The 13,761-nt window shown below is 33.4% G+C and overlaps 1 protein-coding gene across 6 annotated transcripts in view; it reads right to left on the reverse strand.

Annotated features, from left to right (window-relative positions):
* Bmpr1b (bone morphogenetic protein receptor type 1B) overlaps window positions 1–13,761 on the reverse strand; it is a 360,238-nt gene that overhangs the window by 264,310 nt on the left and 82,167 nt on the right. The window lies entirely within an intron of this gene.

The raw sequence follows: 13,761 nt of genomic DNA on the forward strand, positions 1-13,761 counted from the left end.
TTATTTAATTAAATATAACTTCCAACGAGCAAGAATAAAATATCTCTTGCATTCAAAGATGATGTGTGATTATTTAAATACAGTTTCAGGAATGCACCACATGAGCAACTCTGAACTGTGCAGAAGATTCAAAAAGATATCTGCCTCTATTTGTATAATTAACACTATTTCAGAAATAAGTTTGAGTCTGGTTCCTATCACAAATGATTCCAAGTAAATAAAACACAGCCACATTGTCGCCTAGAACTTAAGAAAAGGCATATCATAAAATTTTATCCACAAGAAAAGTCCATTCTAAAACATACTATGTCAAAATGAAACATTAAAGGAAAATATACAACCTAAATTAGAAACCAAATGGCAATTGCAAACTAAATACAGAGTGCTACTATTTTCTTCAACTTCTACTTTATACAGACTGAAGATCTCAGATTTTTAGTGGAAAACACATTCCTAGTACTGCTATTCCCCATTCTGTGTTGCTACAGTGTCCACTGCCTCACATTAGTCCTTCTGCCAACCACCACTGACTGGTATCCTCAGGAGCCATAGGTAGCCTAGAGAACCTGGAGAACTTTCTAGAGGCACTTCTTCCATTAAACACACTCTCTTAAACTAAAATCTTTCATTAAGAAACTTGTTTTTAAAAAAAAACAAGAAGAAACTTGTTTCCAAAATATATATTTGAATTTAGACTCTCTCACAAGTCATCATAACTTTTTATTTTTATTTTTTCAAAGTTTTTTAGGTGTTGGTAGACAGATACTATATGGCAAATAGCAAGCATTACATAATGTTAACTACTGTTGTTACTATTATTATGTCCATTAAAATGTGCAGTTTCCTCATAATTAAAGAGTGATAAGCAGTAAATACAAATTCCTCACCACCTGGATAAAATTCATAGGACAATCATAGTTTATTCAAACAATGTTCAGGTAATACACAATGTGAAACAACCTGATTGTTATAACAATCTATTAATAAAATTCACAACTGAAATTGTTGTTCAATTACATGTATAATATATATACATAGCATAATTCTATTCTGACCTAAATCTCTTTTGAAAAATGGATTAGCAACAAGCATAATGTGTTTATAAGAAAAATCTTTTTCCTATGATAAGGACCATTTAGGGATACATAAAAGATAATTTCTGTGTCTACACTCAAAAAGCTTACAATCTAGTTTGGTGATATGTGTTTTGTATACTTACTAAAGAATATGCCTTTACTTTGATTGATATAAGAAAATGGTGGAATAGGAGGGTCCATCTGGACTTTCAAGAATAGAATTTAGACAGCTGAAGCAGGGTACTGGATGTTCTAGCCACTCACAGAGTATGGATGGCATATAGCAAGGGAAGAGTTTATGTTTGGTCAATAGAAATAAAAACATCATACTGGGTCAGGAACAACTTTTGGGTGAAACAGGTAATGTCGAGTTCTAATTAGCCTTCAAAGACACTCAGAGTTTATATGCACACCACACAATGCTATTAATACTTTGTGTGTATTACCACATTTAAGCCTCACAACAGTTCTGGAAGGCAAGGTGATATTATTGCAATTTTCCACCTCAGGAAACTGATACACAAACGGGTTAAAAAATTTACCCTAGTAAGCAGCAGAACTAGGACTAAAATTCAGTTAAGCTGCAGCAATCTTTATCTTAATCACTCTCTACAACTCTCATGATATAGGCAAAAACATACATATACACACACATATAAAGGCCTAAAGAATGGAATGGAGTGGGAAAGACATAAATGCCAACTTTTAGGTGGACTTTATTCCAAGAACTTCATGTAAGATGGATGGGCAGCAGAAACACCTAGAATCAAGAAGATCAGATTGGCCAAGTTCCAAAGCTGGTTTTATCATTATAAAACAGTATTTACTATCCTACATTCTTACTGCTTTAATATAAGGAAAGAGCAAATTCGTACAGAAACTTAAAAAAATTATATGTCACACCTACATCTTCTTTCAAAAATAAAAGAAAAAGAAAATGTCTGGTTACAGAGACTGACACAAACAAATTCAATTAAAGAATATGAAGTGAATCCTTCTGCCTTGATTTTTTAATTTTATGGATGGATATTTAACCACACTCCTCAGGTAAAAACTGCTTTTTTAAGTGTAGGTATTGAAAATTAAGTGAGAAGTAGCAATTGTTGTCAAGAGCTTCCTTCTGTGAGTTTATTATCTGATTCTATAGCATCTAAGGATTGTTTTGGAAACAGCATTAACTCAACATCATAATGGTACTCATGTATCTCTAAATGCTCCTATAGTCACAATTTTTGCTCTTCAAGTTTGTAGTGTATATCATTTAATTTTCATCCTTAATTTCCTATCAGAGGATCAGAGAATGACCCATTAACAACAACAAAAAGAAAGAGAAAATCAGGACACAAAATGCAGAAACAGTATTGTTAATTTGTTATATCCTTTCAACCTTCAACCTCTCCCCTCATCTGCAGTACATCCACCCAACTGAGGAAAATGTTAAGAAATCATCTGTGAAGGAAGAATTAGACAGAAAAATGGCCTCCCTTATTCCAATGAGGAAGATTCTCCCCGGAGGCAGAATTTCAAATCAACAACAAATAGAAATAGATAAAAACCACCAAAATTTTGCTGATCATGATGCAAATGAGTAACTGAGCTCCTGGAGACCCCAAAAGAGGAAGATTTTTTAATGAAATGAAATGAAAATGTTTTCCTTTTGAAATCTTGACTACATCATCCTTTAGTCATCAATATCCAATTAAGCGATTTGCGCACAATCTGGGTCAAAATAACTCAAAAATATTTTGTTGTCTTCATGGATTTCTCAAATATTAAGTACTTAGTTATTACTGCATATTAACACTTAAAAAAAAAAAAGCTTCATCACTGAATGTTGCTTGTAAGGTCCGTCCCGTCATCTCTATGCCACCTGGTTTGAGATCTGGCTGCAAAACTGCCACACTACACTGATCAAAGAGTTCAAAGAAATCAAGAATACAGGAGCTGACCATATGAGGATTTCAGTACTTTCTATCTTTGTTCTAAAAATAAATATGTGCAAGAAGATCTGAATTGATGTCTTACCTAATAAATTAACATGGGGGAAACACTATGATACTTTACACACTCCAGTACATTTTAAGGCTGGTTTGCTTCTGCAGCATCCAAATATTCTCTGTAGGAAGGGCATTAATCTTGTGTGCTGTGGTTTTCAGTTTAAATCACAAAAAAATTAATTTGGATAACTGAAAAGATATAAAGTTATGTTTTTAGAAAGAATTATTGATTAGAACATGCATTTCTTTTTATTTCACTTTACAAGTTACCATGACTACTCCCCAATCTAACATAAGGACTAGCCTCTTGCAGCTTAATTCTCTCACCTCCCAAACCAATTTGCTCTAGACAGACTGATAGGACCACAGTTCAAATTCTTCAAAAAAAAAAAAAAAAAAAAAAACAAGGATCTAAATTACTTCCAGATTTACCTGTTAGTCTAAAATTCTTACATTAATGAAATAACATGATTATGGGAACAGTAAGCTATGTTGACATGATTATCTAGTAACATAGTTGCAAAAAGAACGTAGTCTTCACTAAAAAAAAAAATTAAAAAGAAAACAGAACGACAAAATGAACAAAAATTCCTTTGGACTTAATCTCATCTGTGAATAATTAGAAGAATTTACATTGATTTGGAAGAAATGGACAAAAGCTGAGGAGATAGGATTACAGTGTCTTTCACTTTGATGTATTAAAAATTAAGAAAATGAAGAAGTCACAAAGCTTAAACACACATATGTGGACACATCCACACTCCAACATCAACAGTAACTAACCTTCCAATTCTATTTTTCTTACACAAATAAGAAAGGTTGTATTCAGTTCTTTGATTAAAGCAAAATAAATGAAAAGCAACAGCTAGTTCCACTAAGGTTATGATAACACTTCAATTTTTTGCTCTATTTGAATTCATTATTCACAGTTCATGAGGAGCTAGTTCTATATGCATCATTAAAGATTTAGTCAAATCTCTCTCACCATATTTTAAAATAAATGCCTAATTCAAAATTCTGTAATAGGAAGAAATTATCATATGAATTCCATCAGGAGGATGGTTCCATTTAAATACACTAATGACTATTAAGTTTTAAAACCAGTTTCCCAAATTTCCAAATATATATTTGCTGTGTTTTTAATAATAATAAAAGTACTGCATTTTTTAAAGAAATGACTAATGAAGAAAATTTAGGAGTTACATACAAACAAAAATAATTTCACTATTTAGAGATGATTTTAAATTATTTTGTGTATTTACTTCCATTTTATCTACTTTTTTAAAATATAACACTGTTTCTCAAACTCATATAATCTGGGAGGTGATATATTAATATCTCTTCCACTAAAATGTTTTCTGTGGTAACAAATGGTATAAAAAGGTTTTTAAAAAAGTGAACAGACATCTTTTATGATTTTTTTCAAATAATAAGAAATGACATGGAAAGTCATAATAAACTTGGGTAGCAAGCAGCTTCCCAAATTTATTTCCCACTAAGTATATTTTCCTTGCTACTCTCTTAACAGCCATCTTGGGAAATATAGACACCACATATATTAGAATATTTCCTTATCTTTAAATTTTTTCAAAACCATGACTATTTGAAGGCTACAAAGTATTACTACATTTAAATGTCTCAGGGTTTGCTGTATGTTTTCCAAATTATTACACCGATATGATTCATTTAAGATAAAGTGCTTTTTTATATAAATAAATTAATTAATTAAATAAAATGTTATCCAACAGCTTAAATAACTATTCGTTTCCATCAGTACTTTTTCACTGACCTTATGCCAAAAAAAATGTGTTATTGTTGCCTAATATTTGTTAACTTGGGGCAAAAGAGACAATGAGACAATCAATCACCTTTATTTTCATTTCATTTCTTTGTATAAGAATGTACATATATAACTATATGACTGGTGTGATTCTACACCACGTACATTCAGGAAGAAGAAGAAATTATACTCCATTACATATGATGTATCAAAGTGCATTCTACCGTATAACTAATTAAAACAGATAAAATAATTTTTAAAAAAAGAATAAGGCTACATTTTTTTCATATCACTTCAGTTCTCTTTCCTTCACATTTATTATCTTTTATCTCCTGATGTTTCTCTCAAATCCAAGAAGCTTCTCAAGTTAGTTCTTCACATCATTTAGTTTTTCAAAAGAGGAATTTTTTCTTGCCTTCTCTAGACAGACTCCTCTTTGACTTCCCCTCTTAGTCTTCGTGTTACTTGAATCTTTCCTAATTTTTATTAAAATACGAGTTTATTTTCTTCCTGGAGCTCTCTGCTGCAGTTTCATAGGTCTCACATCTTTGACCTTTGCTATGTTAACTGTTCTTTAAATGTTCTTCTAGTTACAATAAAGACTTTCAAAACATATACTTGGGCACCTTCAGGATGATTAACTCTGAAGCACAGAACTTTTGAATAGGTCCCAAGTTGCCAGGATCTTTCTACTGGCTCTTCCATCAGAGAGTTTGGCCTGGTCCATTGTGCCTTGGAAGATTATCGAAACACTTTTTCAATGCTGTAGCAAGAATGCAAATATTGTCGAAGAGTTCTTAGCCCAATTCTCACTGACTGGGTGGCATTAATTTGAACCTGTCTCCTGGACTACAAAGGAACCTTCTCCATTTGCATATTGCTAGATTGAAAAAGATCACCCGAAGATGAACATGCCAACTTTTCAGTTCTCTGTAACCACCTTCAGCCCTTTACCTGAAGAGACCTCTCTCTATCAGGATGCCACAGTCAGCTGCTCTACCTCACTCAGAACTTCAGGTACTTGCTTTCTCTGAGTTTCTGGTGCTGGATGGATGTAGACAGAGGTAAGAAGAGAACATGGACACAGGAAACAGGAGGCCAGAAGAAGCCACAATGATTAATAGTATTCTAGCTTCCATAGAAAAAAGGACATCCACACAGCAGCTGGCAGACTGCCCAGATTTTTAACTGTTCAAAATCATGGGTCTCCAGGAAGAGCCTATGTTACAAAGGAAAAAAACCACATTTCCTACACTGGACTAACTGGGTTATTGGTTTCATGAGACAACCTGTTTTTCCTAATGCAGTTCTTAGAGGCAGAAGAAACACATCAAATTTCTATCAATTGCCAATCTTTTCCACCATTATTGTGAGTTTGATTGTTTTTGTTTTATTTCATTTGAGTTTTTTCCTCCTGGGTCATCAGTGGTCTTTTGGCAGAAAATCTGGAAGAGATCATGTCAAATGCTATTTTCTCTGAGTTTTATTTAAATGGGAAATAATAACTATGTATTTATGGGGTACATATGATATTTTGATACATCTATACATTGTGGAAAGACCAAATCAGATCCTTCTAAATGATACATCTAAGTTGAAATTGGATTACTTCACTGCCAAGCACAAGAACTCTTCTGACCCACTCACATAACTTTCTTTCAAATAAATGTATTAATGCACATGCAGGAGACTAGAAGGCAATGTTTATCTAGAAGTCACGAGTATCAATCACCAAGGGCAACACAGTGATAGCTGGTACCAAAAGAACTGAGAAACAGGCTTTCCCATTAGCTGAAGTGGACAGGTAATTAACAAAAAATAAGCACTAAGCTCTGCCTTCTGAGTTTTATTATTCATACAGTTTTTGTTAAGTACACACACGACAGTGTTTTCGCATTTGCTATCGTTCTAGACCACACAGGAAGGCTAAGTTCACTTGCTTATCACTGATGAGCATCATGATGTTGGCAAGTTCCAAGTACTTGGCCCCCCTATCAATGTCTCTTAAATAACACCAAGCAGAATTTCTGTGCATAATTCATTTTATATCCCATATTAGCTGGCTAGCTGGCTGGCTGGCTGACAGGCTGGCTTGAAAGAAAGAAAAGTGGGAAAGTAAGAGGAATTATAGATAAGTTATACTATCACAAGAGATGGGAGGCCTTTCTTTAATGTCTATGCTATCTAGCAATTTACAGTGACAATCCACCTCTGAAGAGTCACAGGAAAAGCTCTACAATCAGAGCAACTGCTCAGAGACAGAAAAACCTGGATGTAAATCCTGGCTCTGCTACTTAGTAGTTGTGTGAAAATAAGCAAGATAATCAATCTCTCTATGGCTCCGATTTCCCTGGTGTGAAATAAAGATATCAGAAATCCCTACTTCATCAGATGGCTATTGGGCATTAAAAAATCAGAGAAGTCAGGTAAAAATAACTGTCTGATGAGTGCCTTTAACTATTATCATCCCACATGCATTTTAAAATAAAACATTCTCAATGGGAACTGGAATTCAGTTCAAAGAACATGAAAGTAGCTTTTTGGTAATCACCCATAATCATTTGTTAATGACTAATAATTTGCTTAAAAATTCATTTTACACCTAGATTATTATGTTCACATATACAATATGTCATAGGCATATTCTGAGATTAAGAAAAGCAAATCTTTTGTTCTTCTCATATTTAAGATTATGAAAATTTGATTAAACTACAGAAGAGCTGGGGAGAACTACTGATGATTTACAAAGAACCTTAGCTTAAAAGTTTAACATGGAACAAAGGTTCTCAATGGAATCTTCTGAACTGACCTCCTGAATACCACATTTTGGGCTTGCACAGTGACTACATGGCTGAGAATAGGCTTCTGAATTTCTCCTATTATATGGGAGAGTCCCAAATAATTTTCTTGAGTGGATCACAACTTTTTTTAAGAGAAAAAAAAGTTTATGCTTATCTAAGTCTAAACTTTTATTCCATTGTTAAGATTATTAATATACACTGAATTTTCCAAGAAAGCAATAATTATGTAAATAGTACTCATTTCTGAGTCACTGATAGAACAAACCTTTTTTAGCCTCCATTTAGCTATGGTGTTCATAATGATGCTACACATGCACACGTGTCTAGCTACACCACTACTGGTGCAGTCATGCCCACATATTTCCATATAAAAATTTATATGATTCTTGAAAATATGTTAAATTTTTTTTATAAAAAAATAGCTCTCATGCAAATTTTGCTTTATATTATACTAGGAATACAGTAGAGTATTATGTCAACTGTTTATCATTTCAGTATACTTGTGTTGTTATGAATGCATTTAGAGGTTTAAAGGAATAGAGTGCTAACAAGAATAGAGAGCTTCATAGTATTCCTCAAATAAATGAAGGCAGCCCAGAGGAAATGCAAATAACTTAATTACTTTCCTTCAATTATAGATGGAAGAAAAAATTGTGAGTATAACTTGCAGTAAAAAGAATTTAGATTAGGCATTTAGAATAGCATCCCAAAGAAAAATACTATAAATCACAAGAATGAGCAATTTCTAATTCACATTTCTATGCCATTTAAGAATAAGATAAGCAAATTTCTTAAAAATTAAACTGAACTGTAAATTGGGAAAACTCTGTAACTATTCATTAAATGTTTAAAATTTCAAAATGCTATGTTCATTCACATTCTTACATTCTTCGGTAAGAGTTTTAGTGCATTTACAATGATTTGGAGGAACATGATCGAGTGTGAAATATGTTTCGAATGCTGAAGTTTGAGGTTGGCATGTGCTGCTAGTCTAACCCTGACTTTCTCCTTCTCCCCCCAAAAAAAAACAGGAAGAGAGAGAGAGAGAGAGAGAGAGAGAGAGAGAGAGAGAGAGAGAGAGAGAGAGAGAGAGAGAAAGGGAAAGAGAGAGAGAGAGAGAGAGAGAGAGAGAGAGAAAAGAGGGAAAAGAGGGAGAGAAATACTGTCCTTGAAAACAGCAAAGCTTAGTTTGAATAGCTCTTAGTCTAAACACAATAAAAGTGACTGTATTTTAAATATATGAATTTAGCATTACCCATTCATCACATTAAGGGTAATATAAGCAACAAAGTAACCTATACCGTCTCTGTGCATATATCATGGAACTATTATAAAACTGCTAGAGTCTTTCATCAAAAATTTTAATGTTGGAGAAAAAGTAGCTCAAACATTGATACATATTGTAAATAAAGTTCAGTTAAGTATTTTGTGTCTTTAGCTTTCCAAATGTATACAGTTACTCAATAAGTTAAAATTTCTATAGGTAGCAGTCTCACATATCTGACGGATCTATAGGTCAAGCTTTGAACTGGCATGAGTCTTTCCCAAGGGAACTTCTTATTTTTATGCCATGAATGCATTGTTATAAAAATTTAGGAGAGTATAATTTTTGAATAATAAATATTTTCTCACTATTAATAAGTCAGAAACATACTATTTCCAAAAAAAATCAATATTTTTGACCAGGATAGTATAATCAGTGGTATCAATCTGGATTTACAATTCCCTGGGAATCTGAGAACTCTAGACTAGGGACTATGAATCCACAATATATTAGGTTCTAAAAACAAAATGTGGCTATTAAGAGCAAACCCATTTTTCACAAACTGACTTTGGATTTTAAACCTCCTAATATTTCTTTGTCTAAAACCTGGAATTTTTCCTGTAGCTGAAATTCCACACACACATGGACTCCATATCCCCTAAAGAAATGCCCTTTCCAGATGAGTTCCTAAGAACAGAACTATGTTTCTTCGAAGTCAGCAAGCTATTTATAAAATCTACAGTAGCCCCCAAGGGAAGATCAATTGGCAAGTATAAAATAAATTTATATATAATCTAGTAGTTGCTCTACTTTTGTTAAAGAGGAGAAATAAGACAATGATAATCAAAAAGTAAAGTACATGGAAAGTGATAATTTTAATATGAGTGTCTGCCATTGGAGCAAGAAAATGCTACTGATTAATTTTCATGATCCTGTAAAATACTTGAATCCCCTACTGAACTGGCAAGCATGTAAATGGAAAGAAACCAATCATTTCATTGCCATTACTGCCAATTTTAACTAGGAAAAGCAACACTTAAAATGTAATAATATCTTAGTTTTATTAAGATTAACCATTTATATAGGTTCTTTGATATATAAATGGTTGATATTGAATATATGATAAAATTTCTATCATTGCTTAAAACTAAACATAAAGTAAGCTCCATATGTGTGTGAATAGTACATTTTTTTCCTATATATAAAAGTTATTAATTGAATAACTTTTCTTCCAAATATCCATTTAAACCCACAGATCATATTCAAAATGCTATTCACCTGATGTGTATGGGAAGATTGGCCATAAGGAACCAGGACAGCCATGCCAGTATCCCGGCTAAATACTGTCCCTCCCTGTACCTCATCCACCTGTAGTAAACACACTCATTTTGTATTTGTAAGAAATGGATAGAAATAGATAAAGAGGGGGAAATAGTTTCACTTTCAGCATGAGAAACCTGAATGATATATATATATCTTACTATATCTTTTCCACTACACATGACTTGCACTCCTTGGGGGCTCACCTCCACGCAACAAACACTGATAATATATTATGAGCCAGACACTGTGCCAAGAATGGGGGATGAGAAGATGTACAGAACAAGGTCCTCACACAGAGGTTTACAGCGAGATTTATGACATAGTTTGAGTAAATAAAGTATTTTTGCATATACGTGTAAGTTCGTATTTTATTTGTGTAGTGCTTATTAAGTGCCAAGTGCCAATATAACAGCTTTACAATCAACTGAATATAGACACGTTTCCATAAATAGAGAATTCAAATCCTCATTCAATAATTAAATAGAAAATGACAACTGTTACAGTTTGAATATGAGATGTACCCAAAAAGTTCATGAGACAATGTTCAGAGGTGGAATGATTAGATTATTAGAGCTGTGATCTAAACTCATTTGATGGGTGAATAATTTGAAAAGATCATTCTAATGGGTAGTGAATGTAGGCAGATATAACTGGAGGAAGTAGGTCACTAGGGACATGCCTTTATTTTTATCCCCGTTTCCTGGCTGCCATGAACTGAAAGCCTTTTTCCCCCACGCCCTGTAGCCGTGATGGTCTGCCTCATCTTGGCCCACCATGAACTGAGACTTCTGAATCTTTAACTCCAAAATAAACTTCTCCTTCTCCAATATTCTTGTCAGGTATCTTGGTCACTACTACAAAAAGCTAACCAACACAGAGAGGAACAGAATAAATATTACAAGTAAAAATTAGTAACCATATAAATTAGAAGATGTATTCAAAGAATATCAGTTACTGGAATGGGGAAAACAAATTAATTTAGCTAATTATACTAATTTTATATCAAGAATAAAAGAGGGCTGGGGATATAGCTCAGTTGGTAGAATGCTTGCCTCACATGCACAAGGCGCTGGGTTCAATCCTCAGTACCACCAAAAAAAAAAAAAAAAAAAGAACAAAAGACATGTTCCAATACTAATAGTGAATACTTCCCCAAACTAAAATCTATTGCCATTGAACTCTATTTATATATATATATATATATATATATGAATACATACACATATATAAATATTTATATATAAGTATATATATTTATATATACATATATTTATTTTAGTTGTAAGTGGATATAATATCTTTATTTTTATGTGGCACCGAGGATTGGACCCAGTGCCTCACACCTGGCAAGCAAGCACCTGGCAAGCAAGCACTCCACCACAAAGCCACAACCCCTGCCCCTGAACACTATTAAGATACATGGTATTCATATTGATGTTCTGCAAATTTTGAATGAGAATGAACACTATTAAGATACATGGTATTCATATTGATGTTCTGCAAATTTTGAATGAGAATTCAAAATTTTTAAACATGTGATTTAAAGAAATTTTAAGTTAAACATATTTTTTAACTCTAAAGTCTAGCAAGCTATAAATCATTCAAAATTATCTTCTCCATCAGACATTTATAAAAACTAATAAAATGGTTTTTATAGTCAACCTATTTTTCTCATCAAAATTCAATTTGGGGGCTGGGGTTGTAGCTCAGTGGTAGAGCACTTGCCTTCCATGTGTGAGGCACTGGGTTCGATTCTCAGCACCACATGTAAATAAATAAAGATCCATCAACAGCTAAAAATATATATTTAAAAAAATTACTTTGTGCTGGGGATGTGGCTCAAGAGGTAACACGCTCACCTGGCATGCACGGGGCTCTGGGTTCGATCCTCAACATCACATAAAAATAAAATAAAGATATTGTGTCCACTTAAAACTAAAAATATTTTTTTAAAAAATTACTTAAATTTGGAAATCTGGCACAACTGTCTGTGAGAACATTAACCTTCACAGCCTGAACTTTACACTCTTACCAGAGCTTATATGATACTCATCAACCCTATAAAGATCTTCCCTTCATCAGCAGGAGGACAACACATTCTCTGATTTAGACAAAAGTCTATGAATTTCCAGTGAAAACAGGAACACCTCTTTTTTTTATCTAATAAATATTTGTGAGCAGCTTCTACAAACAGTTCACATTTAAAGAGTACATTCCAGTCACACCTAGGCACACCTAGGAAAGCAAAGGCTATTTACTGCCCCTCAGGAAAACAGATGGATAAATGCAAGTACGTTCAAAGGAAGGAAGGAAAGTCACCCATGGAGAAAAAGACAGAGTTAAAATATAAGAACAATCTTCGATGTCTGTTTCGAATAAATGGGCAGGAATGTCAGGTATGGAACTAAACTCCAGGTAGTAGGGATTGGCCTTGGAGAGGAGAGGTGCACTCAGAGATACCTGAGGCGGAGGTCAAACTTAAGTTGCCCAATAGATTCATGCATAGAATGAAGGACAGCTTTTGGATCAGAAAAAGACTGTCTTATTTTTATGAACTGCTAACTGAAATTTAGCACTTCTTTTAATTATAAATATAAGCAACAAGTCACAGAACTGTTTACCCAATGCTGGTGACCTTGTCACCAGTGGAAATCACATTTTCATATCATATCTCAGTTGTTATCTTAATTATTTACATTACTACTTTGAAATTAAGGCAGTCATGAGATCTGTCGGTGGTTTATTGTTTTAACACATAATAAAGACTCATACATTACATCACAATTGCACCTTTTATATTTTGAAAGCTGTATTTCATTGATTGGTTTCTTTTATAATACTATAGGACACAGAGACTAACCCACAAAATTACAATTATCTTATACTAGACAAAGGTACCAAAAACATGCACTGGAAAAAGATAACATCTTCAACAAATGGTGCTGGGAAAACTGGAAATCCATATGCAACAAAATGAATTATACTGCTATAAACAGGGTTTAAGTGATTAAACCCTTATCTCTCACCATGCAGAAAACTTAACTCAAAATGTACCAAGGACCTAGGAATTAAACCAGAGACTCTGTGTCTAATAGAAGAAAAAGAAGGCCCTAATCTTTATCATGTAGAATTAGGCCTCAACTTCCTTAATAAGACTTCTATAGCACGGGATGGAATCAAACTAAAAAGTTTCTTCTCAGCAAAAGAAACAATCTGTGAGGTGAACAGAGAGCCCACATCCTGGGAGCAAATTTTTACTTCTCATGCATCAGATAGAGCACTAATCTCTAGGTTATATAAAGAACTCAAAAAGCTAAGCACTGAAAAAAAAAACAAGTTATTCAATCAACAAATGGGCTAAGGATCTGAACAGACACTTCTCAGAAGAGGACATATAGTCAATAAACAAATATATGAAAAAATGTTCATCTTCACTAGCAATTAGAGAAATGCAAATCAAAACTACTCTAAGTTTTCATTTCACTCCAGTCAGCATGGCAGCTATTATGAAGACAAACAA

This window comes from Ictidomys tridecemlineatus, chromosome 9 (assembly GCF_052094955.1).
Source record: "Ictidomys tridecemlineatus isolate mIctTri1 chromosome 9, mIctTri1.hap1, whole genome shotgun sequence".
NCBI classification, from domain to species: Eukaryota; Metazoa; Chordata; class Mammalia; order Rodentia; family Sciuridae; genus Ictidomys; species Ictidomys tridecemlineatus.